At 40.7% G+C, this 19,416-nt stretch overlaps 1 protein-coding gene across 1 annotated transcript in view; it reads left to right on the forward strand.

Moving 5' to 3' along the window:
- Nucleotides 1-19,416, forward strand: part of LOC126235306 (adenylate cyclase type 3) — a 628,591-nt gene that overhangs the window by 211,530 nt on the left and 397,645 nt on the right. The gene's annotated exons all lie outside the window — the stretch shown is intronic.

Raw genomic sequence — 19,416 nt, forward strand, 5'->3', positions numbered from 1 at the left:
CACTTTCTTAGATCGTGCGCAGGTCTTTTTCGCATTGCCCTGAATCTCCACTATGGTCTGGAAACGGCGTGCTTCCAACGTGGTTTTAAGTTTAGGAAACAGGTCCAGAAAATAGGGTCAATTAGGTTCAGCGGGGGCCTAATGTTTTACAAGATAGTTGCAGACATGGAGTGACTAGTGAGCTGGCGTACTGCTGTGCTTTATATAATTAAGGATCACAAGGTAGACGTTCAGAATTTCGGCTACCTAGGCAGCAAAATAATCCTTCACAGACGGAGCAAGAAGGACATAAAAAGCAGACTTGCACTGACAGAAAGGCATTCCTCGCCAAAGAAGTCTACTAGTATCAAACATTGCTCTTAGTTTGAGAAAGAAAATTCTGAGAATATACATTTGGAACACAGCATTCTACAGCTACATCTACATGATTACTCCGCAATTCACATTTAAGTGCTTGGCAGAGGGTTCATCGAACCACAATCATACTATCTCTCTACCATTTCACTCCTGAACAGCGCGTGAGAAAAACGAACACCTAAACCTTTCTGTTCGAGCTCTGATTTCTCTTATTTTATTTTGATGATCATTCCTACCTATGTAGGTTGGGCTCAACAAAATATTTTCACATTCGGAAGAGAAAGTTGGTGACTGAAATTTCGTAAATAGATCTCGCCGCGACGAAAAAGTCTTTGCTTTAATGACTTCCATCCCAAATCACGTATCATATCTGCCACACTCTCTCCCCTATTACGTGATAATACAAAACGAGCTGTCTTTTTTTGCACCCTTTCGATGTCCTCCGTCAATCCCACCTGGTAAGGATCCCACACCGCGCAGCAATATTCTAACAGAGGACGAACGAGTGTAGTATAAGCTGTCTCTTTAGTGGACTTGTTGCATCTAATTCTTAGTACTAAGATCACAAGGTTTGCCATTAAGGTCCCCATATTAGTTTAAATATTTTTATCTGATTAAATCCAGTATTAAGTAAAAATGTAGACGATGTGAATCAGCAGAGTGGGTCACTTAAATATAAAATCATATTGCCAACAAATCAAAACTTCTAAGGCGGTGAGACGTGGACTGTGGGAAAATCGGGACAGAAGAGAATCGAAGCATTTGAGATGTGGTTCTACAGAAGAATGTTGAAAATTAGATGGACTGATAAAGTAAGGAATGAGGAGGTTCTCCGGAGAATCAGCGAGGAAAGGAATACATCGAAAACACTGAAAAGAAGAAGGGACAGGATGATAGCATATCTTTTAAGACCTCAGGGATTAACTTCCATGGTACTAACGGGAAATGTAAAGCGTAAAGTTGTAGAGAAAAACAGACACTGGAATACGTCTAGCAAATAATTGTGGATGTAGGTTGCACGTGCTACTCCGAGATGAAAAGGTTGGCACAGGAGAATAATTCGTAGCGGGCCGCATCCAGTCAGAAACTGATGATTCTTAAAAAAATTGCCAAAGGTGGATACACACTTCAGGTACTCAACAGTAACAGCCTGGTCACTGAACTTTTGCTATTGCAAATGGACAAGGACGTGTTACCCAAGGTTTGCGTTCTTTCGTATTCACACTTTCCATTCTTCCCAGTCCTTCCTAGCTGCAACATGTAGGTTATGTGACTATTATAGTGACAGTAATCGTAATATAAATTTCTCCAAGATGATATGTAATTTGGGGCCTTCCAGCATAGCAACTGCTTCACAGATGACGGTAGCATAACGTATAGAACCTCTGCCATTACATATTTATCGACCGCCGTGGAACGTTGAAGAACCGTAAGATCTTATCCTGCGGAAATGCTACCTAAGCCGTTCTCTGAAACCTGTAGTCTCGAGTGCGCACATATTTCGTGGATATTTAGAATACGTACAGTATTTTAGTTAGTGTGGCATAAACGTTTCTGCCGATGATATAATTCTCATACGATAATTAGACGTGTCAAATTCCTAATTCTAAGTACTAAGATCACATGGTTTGCCATTAAGTTCCCCATATTAGTTTAAATACTTTTATCTGATTAAATTCAGTATTAGGTTAAAATGTAGACGTTGTGTATCACCAGAGTGTGTCAGTTAAATATACAATCATATTGCCAACAAATGAAAAATCATTCATAAATTTATTAAAATGAAACCAACAGACTATTTATAGAGTCATCGGAATGGTATTAGCAGTACTTTCTTGCTTTTCGAAATAGGTATTTGCGCTTGCCAGCCTATTGTGGACAGACGCCTCATTTCATGAGCCCTAAGTTCCTCTACTAAACTGTACGGTGTTTCTGGTACTGGCTCACTAACTTATAAACCCTTTGTTTACAGGAAATCACGGCTCACTTATTCTACTCTATTTTGACGCTATTTTGACTACAGTGATGGAACAAAGTAAAATAGTAATGTGTGTGTAACAAATGGAATTAGTTTGTAATGTCTGTTTTAAGAAAGGCTTGGACTGATAGTAAACACTAGTACAAGAAACTTCATTCTTCTTCTAACGCAGGAAAAAAGTATTTGTATGTACGTTCGTGTCGTATCGCACAACGGATATAAAATGCAGTAATGACATTTCTAAAATAGTCCGAATATTTCGTTGTGTTAACGACGTCATAGAGACGAAAGATACTGGTCGTCTTTTTCGGACCTTACTAATAGAATCCGTTCTCAAAGACAACCGTCGTTAACAGTGAATGCATAACAATGACAATAACTGATGAAGCTGAACGCAGTGCATATTTTCCATTACGCCATTGTTTGAAGATTTTGTTTGTGATACAGGTGTAATTTTTGCTCCATCAGTATCCTCCAAACTGTATTCTCGGAAGCGTGCGTTTCTCAGACAAGTTGACAGTTGGTTAAAATTCATGAGGGTATTTTATCGCGTAATTGGATTAACGACTTTAAAATGTAAACTATTAACCCGATGTTTCGGCCGTATTACAATCAAAAATGGTTCTGAGCACTATGCGACTTAACTTCTGAGGTCATCAGTCACCTAGAACTTAGAACTAATTAAACCTAACTAACCTAAGGACATCACACACATCCATGCCCGAGGCAGGATTCGAACCTGCGACCGTAGCGGTCATGCGGTTCCAGACTGAAGCGCCTTTAACCGCACGGCCACACCGGCCGGCGTATTACAATCGCCTTCCGTAGAGCAAGACTGGTTTTGCAGTAGGAAAGGTACCCCTATTTATTGCAGGCGATCCTTGTCAGTACGTCACATTTGTGGAACTCCATTCGTCCTCGCTTATAATAGGGTACTCAAGGCGGGAGGGAGAGGATGGGAAGTAGGTTATTCGTGAACTATTCGGCATTTCGATGATTGGTGACCGTCTGCAAATCAACACTTGGGTTCTGTAGGGTATGTTTCCTTACTGGTGCGCTGTTCCTCATAGCTGCTGAAGCTGCCGCGTCCGTGCCCGGTGCGGCTTCTGCTCCGCGACCGCTCGCAGTCCGTCGGACTAGGGTAGCCGGCAGCCAGGACACCCCCAGTTTGTAGCCACCCCCTCTGTTTATGTTGTTAGGCCGCTTAACAATTTCAATCGCCTCTCGTATTTTGCGTTCCGCACCGCAACTCTTCGCCAGAACACAGGATTCCTGGAACATGAGTCGCGAACGCACCAACCCAAAACACGAGAAGCGACTGAAATTATTAAGTACCCTGACAATATTAATAGGGAGGACGGCTACGAATTTCCGGGGTCCTGGCTGCCGGCTATCACACTCAAACGGAATGCGAGCCATCTCGGGTAGTAGCCTCGCCGGACACGGTCGGGCTGTTTTGCCGACTGTCGCCAGTCATCGACGAGCCGGATAGTCCTCGAATAGCCTCCCATCGGTCCCTCCCTCTCGAAGTGGCTGGCCTGTTATGTTCTAGGATCGATGAAGTTCCACGCATATGACGTATTAACACCGATTGCTTACAAGAAATACAGCCACCTTTCCTCCTGTAAAACCAGTCTTTTTCCCGAGCAAGAACGTTGAAAACGGCCGAAACGTCACATTAGTAGTGTGTATTTTAAAGAATTTTATACGACGACGTGGTGAAACACCGTGAAGAATTTTTATCATCTTATCATCTATGCAGATGCCTACCTAGTTAAGTTGAGAGTAACTAATTCATGTCCCCTACACGGTACAACACCATTTCCTGTAATTGTTTGTGATCATGTTTCTTTGTTGAGATCCTTGGCTGATCTTCTGTCGCTTGAACAAAACATTTTCTTAAAAGTTCCCACCTGTTGCGATAAATTTCTTCAAATTATGATGAAACTTATTCTGAAATTTTTCTCTGTACGTTCATTGGGTTTTTGTAGTGCTACATCTTCCTGCGCCGCACATTAAACGCATGTGTGCAAGTCCCTAAAACGACTATTATTCTGTGTTCAGTCATATGCCGTAAACAGTGGTACACTAAGGGCTCCTCACGGTCGACAGGTATTTCTTTAGTGTTCCGTACCTCTATCGTTAAGAATGGAACCCTTATAGGATCGCTTTATTATCCTCTATCTGTTTGTCTGTCTGAGCGATTGGTGAAAATCAATTATCTCAGGACGCGTCAAGTTGAAATTTGTGTCAAACACTGAGGCCTACGGTCCCTTGGAGGAGTAAAAAATTGTAGCAATTATGTATGTCACATATTTTGATAGTCGCAGACTCACTCATTAAAGCCTATAGGGTACTTCCAGTTGACCTATAATCATGAAATTTGGCAAGAAGCTAGGTTTTACAGTACAAGTAAAGGAAAAAATCTCAAAAGAGAAAATATGCAAATATGTCGTACAATCTTTTTGTCCGTCTGTCCTTCTGTTAAAAAAAAAGAATGGTTCAAATGGCTCTGAGCACTATGGGACTTAACAGCTGAGGTCATGAGTCCCCTAGAACTTAGAACTACTTAAACCTAACTAACCTAAGGACACCACATACACCCATGCCTGAGGCAGGACTCGAACCTGCGACCGTAGCTGCCGCGCGGTTCCAGTCTGTAGCGCCCAGAACCGCTCGGCCACACCGGCCACCTGTCCTTCTGTTAAGACCCCTTTTTCTCAACAACTGTAGACGTATCAAGTTACAATTTATGTCGCGCACTAAGTCTAAAGTCCATTAACAGTGTAATAAATACAAGCTTCTAAGTCAAAGGACTAAAAAGATACGGTCATTTATGCATATAAAAATGTATTGGGTACTTCCTGCTGGCCTGGAATCAAGAAAATTGGAAAGAAGAAAGGTTTCACGTGTGAAGAGAAGGGAAAAATCTGAAAATTGTTAACTTGTAATTATATAACTAGAAAAAAATATTTTTTTGTCATTTCTTATCCGAATCCTAAAATTAAAATTGAAATATTGTCGAAAATCTTGTAATTCTTAGGACCCATGTCTTGCCAGTATCAGCGTCGGTAACTGCCAAAAATGGTCGAATTCCGGGAAGGATGAACTGCCTCTATACATAATTTTCTACGGAACACTCAGAACGCGATTCCTGCTCGCATCTGACCATTTCTATAAGATAGCGTCACTAACATTTATGTAGCTGACAGTCCTTTGTTATGGGAGGTAAGAGATTTCCAAACACGTGCCCTTCATACATAGCTTGTTCAAGACGACGTTCTGCCTGAAAAATTCGTTTCGGATAGATGTTTGCTTATCTAAAGCACCCCAGTTAGTACCCTCTACAGTTTGTATACGTAATTACGGCACGAAACCTTCTGCACACTTTGCTGAGAGAGGGTGGTATGTGTATTTTACACACGATAAAGAGCTAATACTCGCAGCGTCAGACACGGGCGGGAAACTTAGCTCCTAATTGTCTCCGAGAACACCTGCACTAACGTTTACTTTTCATCTACTACCATTGTTCGCCCGTACCGTCACCTGCCTTCTGACACCCTGGGAATGACCTCCCACTTCACGGCCCCTTTGCCCTGCAGATACCGGCAGCAAAAACATTTCGCGCGGTGTCGCAAAACCTGGTGGAGGATCGCGCCGCGGCCGCCACCGTTCACAGAATTCCGCGTTTATTGGGGCTGCTGTCCAGCGCGGAATATGACGCGGAATGCGGGCGGCCAGCGCCGGGGGCCGCCGAGCCGCCGTGTCGCAGCAATCGATTTCATTTGCATACAGACGGACTCGTTAGTCAGCTCACGCGTTTGGACAGCAGAGCAAACATCATCCGAGTCATACAAACTTGTACACTGGGGGACGCAGTCCGTGCATTGCCCCGTAACGGCTCATTTCTGGTTACTGCCAGACCCAGTATAATTTCTTTCATGTCAGTTGGTAACTAACATTTGAAACGTTCATAGTAATTTTTCATAACTTAATCCATTATTTAAGATATCTCATCTGCCACTTTATACAGAAGTTATAATTTTCTTTTTTACATATGATAATGACTGTTTGGTACAGTTCACTAATAACAAAAAATATAGATGTGATTGTGACTGAAAAGTGATTTAAGAAATATTTACCGATTTCCAACAGCACTAAAAACGTGAAAATGTGTGACTCTGTTGATTCAGAGACTGAGTTTAAATTTATCAAATGCAACCTATTTCGCATTATATTCCGAGCTTCTTGTAATTTTTGGGAAAACGTTTTCGGTGTTGATGTGTCTAATCGGACTATTAATATTCCTTAAAAAACGTATTGTTCTTCAATAAAGTACGGAGTGTACTGTACTAACGACAGAAGGGTAATAATAATTTGATTTCCTGACCATTTACTCACATATTATACATTTTAATGGAATTCATCATGCTAAAGATGTTGCTCCTAATTTATGCTGTATTATAATGTACCTTTCATTATAAAATATTTATAATCTCTCTCTCTCTTAAAATATTCTCACGGGGTCGAGTATAACGAGCCTGTTGCTGGATTTTTAATGTGTTTATCTTTTTCGTTTTTTAAATTTTAAGTGTAACTTTTTAAGTATTTATCTGCGCAACGCAGTTTTTATGTCTATTAATATGATGTAACCTGACTGCTATGCAATATCCTTGAAACAATCTGCTACATGCAAATTTTAATTAGGATCATTAATATTCACAAGTTCTTATGTGGAAACAGTGTTCAGTTACACATGAGTTAATGTTATCTACAGCCCTCCTATATCTTCCTCCCTCGTCACTCTTACGTCCAACACTTTCACCTCCCTTTTCTTTTGTGACGCTACTGACTGCTCTGGCGCGCACTCTCCAACGGTTTAGCATCCTGAAGTCAGATGCGATTCTTTTCACCGACTTGCATTACAGGCCTTCACACAATTTGCGACGAGTGCAGTATTTTTGCAAGCAATTTCCTTTAATTACAAGTGCTTTTTCTGATCAGATTTCTTCATAAAAATAGGACTTGATTCTGGGAGGATTATTTACCTACACAATGATTTTAGATACTTATCAGTTAACCAAAAACATGAAGTGAAGTCAATGGGTTCCGAAGACATGGTCATGCTACATTACGTATCATAGGGAATAAAGTGAAATATGTCGGCTCTAGTAAGATTACTTTCCCTAACAATAGCAAAAAAACGCCCCTTTAGAAGAGCCCAAGAATGTTTATGATTTCGTAGTTCTGCAAAATTTGATTTGCCTCTCGCATTTGTTACAAACTAGAGGAAGGAATAATACTACGCTTGGTCCATTAATAATGATCTCATGCTTCCTTTTCTGTGTACTCATTATTTTGTGAGAAATATAATATTGACATAACTTAAGGAAGGGCAGTCGTGTTTTTACTACCAACTATATAAAAGGAAAGGAAGATTTTGTTTTAATGTCCATAAACGATGAAGCCATTAGGAGCAGAGCACAAACTTACATTGAAAAGGAATCAGCTGGGCGTTTTTAGAGAATCAGTTTTTAATTCATCTTGAGCGATTTAGGAAAATCGTAGGAAACCTAAATATATGTAGTTGGATTCATACTTCAGCTGCTATCATCCCGAATAATAGTTCACTGTCTTTCTCTTGATAGTGTGTGTACAGATGATCCGCTGATGCTGACAAACCGCTACTGCATATGTGACGTGGTAGCTTCAGCTTTTCCGGGTGGCAGTTCTCGTATGTGTGAACACAGTGGCGAAACTGAGCCAGGAGTTAATGACTTGATGTTCACTGATAACGGTTCCTCACACTAAAAACCAAAGACTTCAGCGATTTTCCACATGAAGACTAGCACGTAAGTGTCCACATAATGAATATTGCTGTTTCTCCCCTATTTATGCCTGCCAGGGTGGCCGAGCGGTTCTAGGCGCTACAGTCTGGAACCGAGCTACCGCTACGGTCGCTGGTTTGAATCCTGCCTCGGGCATGGATGTGTGTGATGTCCTTAGGTTAGTTAGGTTTAAGTAGTTCTAAGTTCTAGGGGACTGATGACCTCAGAAGTAAAGTCCCATAGTGCTCAGAGCCATCTGAACCATTTCCCCTACTTATAATCAACTGACCAACTCAAATTCTTTGTCTTGCCACCTGAGTTATTTTTTAACCAACATAACATTGCTCTTGCACAGTGCTATTTTCCTCATTATGCTGGATTTGGAGATATCTGCATTCCGACTGCTAAAATTCCGTGACATGTGTCTGGTCCTAAGACTCTTCCATTGTATGATATTGCCCTGAGGAGGAGTAAACCACATTCGTAATGGCCTGCAGAAGGTTCATCCTTCACGTCGTTGTAAATTTGTTCCCTCCCCTAATATTTGTGGAGCACAGCCCTTTTGAACAGACTATATTTATAATTCAGAGTATCCACTCAATGAAGTTAGATAAATCACTTGCCAAAATCTGCGCAAAAGAAACGAATTGTTAACTATGCTATAATGCTACCAAGTGAAACTCCCTATCGCACCATCCTCAGATTTAGTGGTAAGATCGCCCAATGGAGAGCCCGTCAAAAACTAAAAACACTTTAAGCATGTTAAAAGGGAGAAGGTGTACTGAAAAAAAGCAAAATAAAAATAGTGAACGGTCCAAGCTTAGCAAGTGCAATATCGAGGAAAAGTGAAGACTCGCGGCGTCGTGGCGAAGTGGAAGTGCAATATCGAGGAAAACTGAACTTGGGCGCTGGCGTGGATAAGTGGTCAAGCAGTGGTCGAGGTGCTGGACTGTAAATTAGACGAACCGTGCTCAGTACTCCCTTGTGCCATTTATTTTCATTTCTTTTTTCACCATCAAGAACTCTCCGTCCGGTCATTGAAATGTTTGTTCTCTTTCTGTAGTCTTGGCAGTTGACATGCTGTACTTTGGTTATAGAATACGAGTAATGTGTTAAGAATACTTTACCGTCGCAATAAAACGTGATGAATAGTGAGAGAACGCGAGATACCACATAGACTTCTCACAGAAATGAAACCAACAAATAAATGGGTGTGAACTACGAGGTGGTTGTTCTAGTGGTCTTCAGTCCAGAGACGGGTTTGGTGCAGCTCTCCACGCTACTCTATCTTATTCAAGCCACTTCATCTCCGAGTATTCACTCTTGGTCCCCCTCTACAATTATTACCCTCCACGCTTCCCTCCAATACTAAGTAGGTGAAACCTTGAAGCCTCAGTATGTGTCCTAGCAACCGATCCCTTCTTCTAGTCAAGTTGTGCCACAAATTCCTCTTCTCCCCAATTCTTTTCAGTAGCCCCTCATTAGATACGTGATCAACCCATGTAATTTTCATCATTCTTCTGTAGCACCACATTTCGAAAGCGTTTACCCTCTTCTTGTCTAACCTATTTGTCGCCCGTGTTTCACTTCCTTACATGGCTACACTCCATACAAATACTTTCAGAAACGACTTCCTTATACTTAAATTTATACTCGATGTAAACAAAATTCTCTTCTTCAGAAACGCTTTCCTTGCCATAGCCAGTCTACATTTTATATCCTCTCGAATTCGGCCATCATCACTTGTTCTGCTTCCCAAATAGTAAAACTCATCTACTACTTTAAGTGTCTCATTTCGTATTCTAATCCCCTCGGCATCAACTGATCTAATTCGATTACATTCCATTGTCCTTGTTTTGCTTTTGTTGATGTTCACCTTATGTCCTCTTTTCAAGACACCTCCATTTCGTTCAACTAATCTTCCAGGTCCTTTTCTGTCTCTGACAGAATTACAATGTCATCGGCAAAGCTCAAAGTTTTTATTTCTTATCCTTGGATTTTAATTCCTACTCCAAATTTTTCTTTTGTTTCCTTTACTGCTTGCTCCAAACATAGATTGAATAACGTCGGGGAGAGGCTACAACCCTGCCTCATATTCTCAATCGCTGCTTTCCTTCCGTGCCCCTCGGCTCTTATAACTGCCTTCTGGTTTCTGTAGAAATTGTAAATAGCCTTTCGCTCCCTGTATTTTACCCATGCAGCCTTCAGAATTTGAAAGAGAGAACTATGTTACAAGAAAGAGTTAAACAGTCAAAACGTCTAAAACTGAACGCAATTTCAAAAACGTTAAAAACAGATGTTTTGACAGGGAAGCTGTGTGATTTTGAAACTGGTTCGTTCATTTGTTGGAGCGTATGTGACAAACTATGATGTTTTCAACATTTCCTTGGGAGTGATCACATTCAAATTCATATGAACACCTAAATCGCGCAAGGAGGCACTCGCTTACCAGACGTACAAATTATGTGCGTCCATAAGAGATTCATATGACACACATACTGTCTCTAATGCCGTGTATGACACACCAGATGTATTTTCCGTTTGAAGAATAGATTGAATTTTCACCTTGTAATCAAAAGTTTTCGGCTCCGGTTTGAAAGCCGCTTCATTTCGACTGAGAGTAGGTGAGCAAAATCAGCTATCATTGTAGGTCCCTACGTTACACCTCGCTGTTGCAAACGGACGTTACTCCACGACAAAGACACAAATTTGAATACAGCAAACAGCGGGGAAAAAAAATTGGTACCATGGAGGTTTGAAGACGGCTCGCCTACTTGGCAGTCCATCACCGTGACCACTTACCGACAACTATGTTCTTATTTTACCCTGCTTGTTGGCCTTGAACGGTTAACTGTTTCTATTTTCTCCACAGTTCGGTACACAATCTTTCTGTTCTCATGCTTGATCTGTGCTCAGTTTTTACAGGCTCTCTACTGGGCGTTCTTACCACTAAATCTGAGAAGGTACGATGGGGAGTTTCCCCTGTGAGTGTTGTGTGCTAGGGGCACAAAGAACCCACGCGGTATGGCAAAGGTAAATGGGTTGCCTGAGTAGCAGGCGTATGTGGCGGGACTACACGTTATTTCCTGTCCGGCGTGCAGAAAATAAAGTAGCGAGTCAGCTGGAATTCAGCCAAAGAGCGAGTGAATCTACTTCCGGGGCGGACATTGCGCCAGCTAGTATGACGAACGCCACCACCCATCTCCAGTGGCCGCTAGCCCTCAACATTCATCGCTTAGCGAATTGACAGACAACTTCTTGGAAGCATAGCCTAACCAGATTAGGACTTTGATACAAATTGTTTGTTAGTTACATATTGTATCTAACGTCAGTGGTCTTCAGAAGAGAGATAAGCACTGTGTCTTCTTTACTCGGTAATAAACAGTGTGAACTTTCAGTCAAAACTATATAATAAATTTTTGCATACGCAAACAGCACTTGACACATACGCTGATAATGTAAAATATTTTGACTACTGCTCATTATGGGACTAAATCCCCCTTGGTGGTGCTTTGGACACGACGTGGTGTGTATGATCTATAAGCTCATTCGAGGCGAATGGGGTATCATTGTAGCCACTATACGAGTATTGATAAAGGTATTGACAAAGAGCATGTTGTAACGGCCTGGCGTCTTCGATCGAACATTTTGGTGTCAGCACTTCTGTCGCGAACATCTATGAAAAGTCGAAAGATGGAGAAACCACGAGTAAGCGACGAAGTGTTGGACTAGCACACTTCGTCACAGAACGTCAACGCTCGCCCACTCTGTAATGCACTCCGTAAATACTGGTAGTAATATTTGCGCTAAAATGATTTATTTTAGTTTGAGTTCCTTCTCATTGTTCAACCATTTAATATCAATAAGCAAGGCTATCAGCTGTGATTATAACAGATTTGGATATCTCAGTTATAAAAAACAGTAAGGGACAGTCGATGGGAAACAGAGTTAACGCCATGCAAAACATTTAATTGTCTTACTTTATTCATATTAGTTGACAGTTCCGCGATAAACCGAGAAAAGGCAGCTCTGTCTGTAATTTCAGATTCTCACTAATGACAACTTTGTCAGCACGTGTGCATAGTAAACACTTGGAAGTGCCAAAAACATGACTGCCAATAGCAGTGTTCATGGCAGGAAAATGCCTTTCAGGGACGATTTGCACAAATCCGAGGATGATGTGGATAACTAAGACTCACAAGGAAACGGTTCAACCCGAAACATTGGAGCATGCCCTGAATTTTTTTTATACCAGAAGAATACACCAAAAGAAACACGTCACAACTTTAGCTGCTAAAATACACTGCAAGTTTTTTTTTTTAATGTTGAAAATTTCGAAATTCACATCTCGCCAGGAGGTTAGCGAAACGTACACCCCTACCCCTGTAGCTGTAGCAGACAGTGAAAGTTCAACATAGCAGATGCATAGCATTGCTTGACGGCGCACAGGAAACAGATAACACCGCACAACGCGACCGTAATTTGTAAAGCGAATTCAGTTTCCGTTGGTAGTTTCTCTGACACAGTTGTTTACAGCTCGAATCTGCAACTCATTCAACTTGTATAATAACTGGCAGTTCCCTTTGTGTTTTCACTGTTAAGAATGGAGATAAATTGTAATTATTTTCTTCGTCTTCTTTTTCTATATGCTTTGTAAAACCCCAGTTCGTCTAAGCACCTTAACTTAACCCTGAACTGGTGTTACTTCTCGTACCATGTCCAAGCCCACAGAACCGTTTTTGAGCGTGGTTAAGTCAGCTAATATTGCAAACCTCAACGAGCAGAAACAGGGTCGCCACCAGTATTGCTCTTCCCAGATTGTCTAGAGCGAACTGGAAATCGTCAGCTAAGCTGACTGTTGATTGAATACTTGATACAATTTAGTGAAGAAGGATCAATTATTGAACTTAAGAAACATGAAATACAGAATAAATGGGACTGATGATCATTAATAAATAGGCGGAAGACGAAAAATTACAATTGACACGATTTATTTCTAAGTTCACACGTAAATGGGGAGTACATGTACGGTTTACACGCTGGTACCTGCTCACTGCTAGCGTGAAGGGCGACTAACATTTGTTAAAGTCCAATCGGAATAAAGAAACGGAAATTAGGACACGTTGACATACTTTCATACAACAGGACAATTACTACAATTTGATACATAATCATGAGCACAAGTCATGGTGGATCTTGTCTCAGTAAGTCTGCGCGCCCAGGAAAGTGGCACAAGGACATGAAAATTGGGTGCGATTAGTTAATCATGAGGAAAGCAGTTTAGTTAAATTAAATATTTCCCCGACTTAATGAACGGTATCTCGCTCTCATACGCTACTGAACACGAGGGAAACACGTAAAGCGTTCCACGGGACGAGGGAAGATAATACCCGCACAAGAATTCATTCACACCACACTCACACCTAATAAAGGTAACAACTAATACATCAAGCCCGCCTAACGCCAACTAATCCTTTCCGCCACTCTGCCTAGAAATGGTAAGTTTCGTTCGGTGGGCTAGCTCTAAAGTAATTCTTCTCGAGGTACGAATTTCTACTGTTCGAGGTTTGAATAATAAATCTTAAGTTGATCTGAAGTGACTTAAATATTTCACTATGGATTTACATTATGCTTAATCGCTCTTAACACAATACTCTAAGGACAGCATTCCCTTAACTTAAGTACTCACCAGCCTCAGGACGGACAACGACGACTGTCCACGCTCCCGTTCTGAACCAAAACCGACCCTATCCCCACCCAATGCCGGAACAAGTCAGAGGAACAGCTTCCTCCATCAGCCTTACAATACACCTGAAGCTAGAAAGGGGTAGACCTCTCTATCCAGAACGGAGAGGCTGAGAGACTGTAACTTGGCCATCCTGCACCACAGCACAAGACAAGGAACTTGCTAATTACGACTACCAATAACTTCAAAATACACAATAAACTAATCATTCATTCTCAAGACGTACAAACCCACTAACATTCAAAGAGGAGGGAACATATATTTACAGAATTTAATTATCACATGAAATTTCAACGTGATCATTGGGTAACGTTCACAAACGGCAACATACATTGGCGTCTAACATGTACAATCTCATCTAATGCGTCCTGCTCAGCCTCCTCGAGGAAGTGCGAGAAACATTGAGTGAAATAAGACATGGCAGGTGTCCGTGACACACCGTCACTGGCAATAGCTTTATGGAGCGACTCCATTGAGTCGTTTCAGCTTGCTAATAGCATCTGTCTTTGTGCGGTTCCAGAGTAGTACAGCAAAGTGGAATCCAATTGATGTTTTCAAACTTGCGAAGATGACATATGAAGAACATGGTATACACTCGAAATCAGTTACATCTCTTGTGTTATTTAGTAGGTAATGTTTTGGACAGTCATTCGAGTGATGTCAATATTTCGTTGGAAACTGTGTAAACGTTAGGAGAAACAGGAAATAACTCTGACGATTCGGTGAATTTTGGTTGAAATGATGACTACTGTGCTAATTAAAGTCCAGAAAAATACAGTACCTTTCTAGTCCAAAGAAAATTTTCCAGTCTTAGATCTCAGTGACAAAAAAGGCTGTAAATTGTTTGGTTGAATGAAGGAGGGATAAAATGCGTATATTTATGTTTTATGCGAAGCCAGTTTCAATTTGTAAAATCTGAACTTGAATTCTATAAATGAGAAAAAGAATCACACATTCTACTAAATATGTGCCAAAATTAAACTCGCAAAAGTTTGAAAGAAAAACTATTCTAATGATTTAGAATTGCTCGTGAGAGTGAATGAACCATTACCGAGAGAGATTTACGAGACAAGGTCCTCTGAAATGCAAGTGAGATGAACATTTGATTTCCAGGCATCCTCGACCTACTTAAACAGATCCCGGGAATTATACGCAAAAGGAAGTCGCAAAGTTACGACATTTACTTCAAGTAAAGAGGACTTGTCATTAATAGGTAGTATAGAGGAATTTGCTCCTGATGTAAAAGGAATCTTTTTGTTATCCCTAAAATGCTGTGTATAAATCCGACGTCGCAAGCTGAAGATGAACAGATAGAGAGAGTGTATGAGGATATTGAAAGGGTAGTGCAGTATGTAAAGGGGGACGAAAATCTAATAGTCATGGACGACTGGAATGCAGTTGTAGGGGAAGGAGTAGAAGAAAAGGTTACAGGAGAATATGGGCTTGGGACAAGGACTGAAAGAGGAGAAAGACGAGTTCTGTAACAAGTTTCAGCTAGTGATAGCGAATACCCTGTTCACGAATCACAAGAGGAGGAGGCATACTTGGAAAAGGCCGGGTGATACGGGAAGATTTCAATTAGATTACATCATGGTCAGACAGAGATTCCGAAATCATATACTGGATTGTAAGGCGTACCCAGGAGCAGATATAGACTCATATCACAATATAGTAGTGATGAAGAGTAGGCTGAAGTTCAAGACATTAGTCAGGAAGAATCAATACGCAAAGAAGTGGGATACGGAAGTACTAAGGAATCACGATTTACGTTTGAAGTTCTCTAACGCTATAGATACAGCAATAAGGAATAGCGCAGTAGGCAGTACAGTTGAAGAGGAATGGACATCTCTAAAAAGGGCCATCACAGAAGTTGGGAAGGAAAACATAGGTACAAAGAAGGTAGCTGCGAAGAAACCATGGGTAACAGAAGAAATACTTCAGTTGGAAAAGGAGGAAGTACAAACATGTTCCGGGAAAATCAGGAATACAGAAATACAAGTCGCTGAGGAATGAAATAAATAGGAAGTGCCGGGAAGCTAAGACGAAATGGCTGCAGGAAAAATGTGAAGACATCGAAAAAGATATGATTGTCGGAAGGACAGACTCAGCATACAGGAAAGTCAAAACAACCATTGGTGACATTAAAAGCAACGGTGGTAACATTAAGAGTGCAACGGGAATTCCACTGTTAAATGCAGAGGAGAGAGCAGATAGGTGGAAAGAATACATTGAAAGCCTCTATGAGGGTGAAGATTTGTCTTATGTGATAGAAGAAGAAACAGGAGTCGATTTAGAAGAGATAGGGGATCCAGTATTAGAATCGGAATTTAAAAGAGCTTTGGAGGACTTACGGTTAAATACGGCAGGAGGGATGGATAACATTCCATCAGAATTTCTAAAATCATTGGGGGAAGTGGCAACAAAACGACTATTCACGTTGGTGTGTAGAATATATTAGTCTCGCGACATACCATCTGACTTTCGGAAAAGCATCATCCACACAATTCCGAAGACGGCAAGAGCTGACAAGTGCGAGAATTATCGCACAATCAGCTTAACAGCTGATGCATCGAAGCTGCTTACAAGAATAATATACAGAAGAATGGAAAAGAAAATTGAGAATGCGCTAGGTGACGATCAGTTTGGCTTTAGGAAAAGTAAAGGGACGAGAGAGGCAATTCTGACGTTACGGCTAATAATGGAAGCAAGGCTAAAGAAAAATCAAGACACTTTCATAGGATTTGTCGACCTGGAAAAAGCGTTCGACAATATAAAATGGTGCAAGCTGTTCGAGATTCTGAAAAAAGTAGGGGTAAGTTATAGGGAGAGACGGGTCATATACAATATGTACAACAACCAAGAGGGAATAATAAGAGTGGACGATCAATAACGAAGTACTCGTATTAAGAAGGGTGTAAGACAAGGCTGTAGCTTTTCGCCCCTACTCTTCAATATGTACATCGAGGAAGCAATGATGGAAATAAAAGAAAGGTTCAGGAGTGGAATTAAAATACGAGGTGAAAGGATATCAATGATACGATTCGCTGATGACATTGCTATCCTGAGTGAAAGTGAAGAAGAATTAAATGATCTGCTGGACGGAATGAACAGTCTAATGAGTACACAGTATGGTTTGAGAGTAAATCGGAGAAAGACGAAGGTAATGAGAAGTAGTAGAAATGAGAACAGCGAGAAACTTAACATCAGGATTGATGGTCACGAAGTCAAAGAAGTTAAGGAATTCTGCTACCTAGGCAGTAAAATAACCAATGACGGACGGAGCAAGGAGGACATCAAAAGCAGACTCGCTATGGCGAAAAAGGCATTTCTGGCCAAGAGAAGTCTACTAATATCAAATACCGGCCTTAATTTGAGGAAGAAATTTCTGAGGATGTACGTCTGGAGTACAGCATTGTATGGTAGTGAAACATGGACTGTGGGAAAACCGGAACAGAAGAGAATCGAAGCATTTCAGATGTGGTGCTATAGACGAATGTTGAAAATTAGGTGGACTGATAAGGTAAGGAATGAGGAGGTTCTATGCAGAATCGGAGAGGAAAGGAATATGTGGAAAACACTGATAAGGAGAAGGGACAGGATGATAGGACATCTGCTAAGACATGAGGGAATGACTTCCATGGTACTAGAGGGAGCTGTAGAGGGCAAAAACTGCAGAGGAAGACAGAGATTGGAATACGTCAAGCAAATAATTGAGGACGTAGGTTGCAAGTGCTACTCTGAGATAAGAGGTCAGCACAGGAAAGGAATTCGTGGCGGGCCTCATCAAACCAGGCAGTAGACTGATGACCAAAGAAAAAAATTAATCCAATCAGTCAATTTTTAAGCAAAAACTGCGTGCGAAACACGCTTCATCATTTCGAGTGAAAAATGGCAAAGTAGATTTGCAGTAGACAAATGCTGTGATACATTCGTATACAACAATGCCACAGATAAGTATCTGTAGATTACTGTTTCCGCAGCTTTATATTTTTCTTCGGGAATCTCAAGGCAAATTAAGGCCAAAAATTTAAGAAACGCCTGTTTAGTTGCAAAATCTTGCATCTGATATAACAAAATATGCAAAAACGGGAGAGAATAAGTGTTAATATTACATCTGAACGTTTTCTTACCAATTGGAGAGAATAATTCATTGCTTTTGGTGGCCACTTGGACCGGACATAACAACATCTCTGTCTGTAGGAGGAAGCCGAAAAGCCTGTTAATACAATTCAGATACCTTTTCTCCAGAAGCTAATACTGTCATTTAGCCTCTGGATAATCAACAGTGTGAAGTATTTTCCAGATAATTGTCGGACATTATAACATCTGGCATGTCTCGTCAAATCAGGTTTATGCATCAGGTTTATGCATCGTTAGTTTGCATCATCACCTTTTACGAAGTTGATGAAGTATGCGTGGTACGCAGCACAATATGCAGAACAACAGTCCCGACCATTTCTCCCTCTATCCGTATTCTGTCTGAACAAAACTAGCAATTATTGCGAAGTAATTGAATGCTTTCATTTTTCTTTTATTGTCTGCCTGATCTATGGAAAACGTTAGTTTTCGTTATCCAATAGACACTTCGCATTTTTGTGACGACTACAGAGAATAAACAAGAAACTGTTTCGTTGTTACTAAAATATACATTACTGAAAAATTATCATAAAAACTGTGCAACAAGAATTGTTATAAAACATTTCGTGTCAACAGATTAAAGTACCGATTGACTGAAGTTGTCTGTACTGTAACGTCATACACTGTCTTGTTCGTTCCTCTACGAGACACTTGCCTAACAATTACATAGAAGCACCTTTTTTGTAAATATAAAATGAAAGTTATTCCCAAACTTAATGATTTGATTCATTTCTGGTATAGCTTTAATGCATAAAATTCACATGTGTGTACTTTGGACTTCGCGCTATAGGTCACGTGTGCGTCTGCTTATTCGCCGATTCGCGCGATAGGCAGGAAGGGCTGTACAAATCGCCGTTACAAGCGTCTCATCGTGCGGCAAAAATGAGCAATTTTCATATATTTTAAATGACATTTGCAGTGCACCTTAGCAGCTAAAAATTTCCAAGTGAAATTTTTTTCGGTGGATCCTTCCCGCACGACAAATTTCAGGGTAAGTTTCGACGTGTCGGACTGGAGCATTTCCTAGTCACATAAAGTTCCTGAGTGCGTTACTGAACGCAAATGCTCTTCAAAACTTGTTGCACGTATAGCAAATCGGAATAATTATTTAAGCAAGTAAATACTGTTAAGTTGCGTCCCTTATCATAGTTTACGTATATTTTACGCGTCAATATGATGGCAGTTATGTTAAGCAACATCCTTAACACTCTCTACGTCCTGGAGTAAGGCGACAACGAAATGAAATTTATGTTGTCCATTAATTTTTGCGAAAATTGCTAAAATTGTTAATGAAAACCATAGTATCATAATCTGAAACGATTCGGATCTTCTAAATTTGTGTTTCTGGGAGGTTCCACAGTAATGTTTCA

The sequence above is a fragment of the Schistocerca nitens genome, chromosome 2, assembly GCF_023898315.1.
Source record: "Schistocerca nitens isolate TAMUIC-IGC-003100 chromosome 2, iqSchNite1.1, whole genome shotgun sequence".
NCBI lineage: Eukaryota > Metazoa > Arthropoda > Insecta > Orthoptera > Acrididae > Schistocerca > Schistocerca nitens.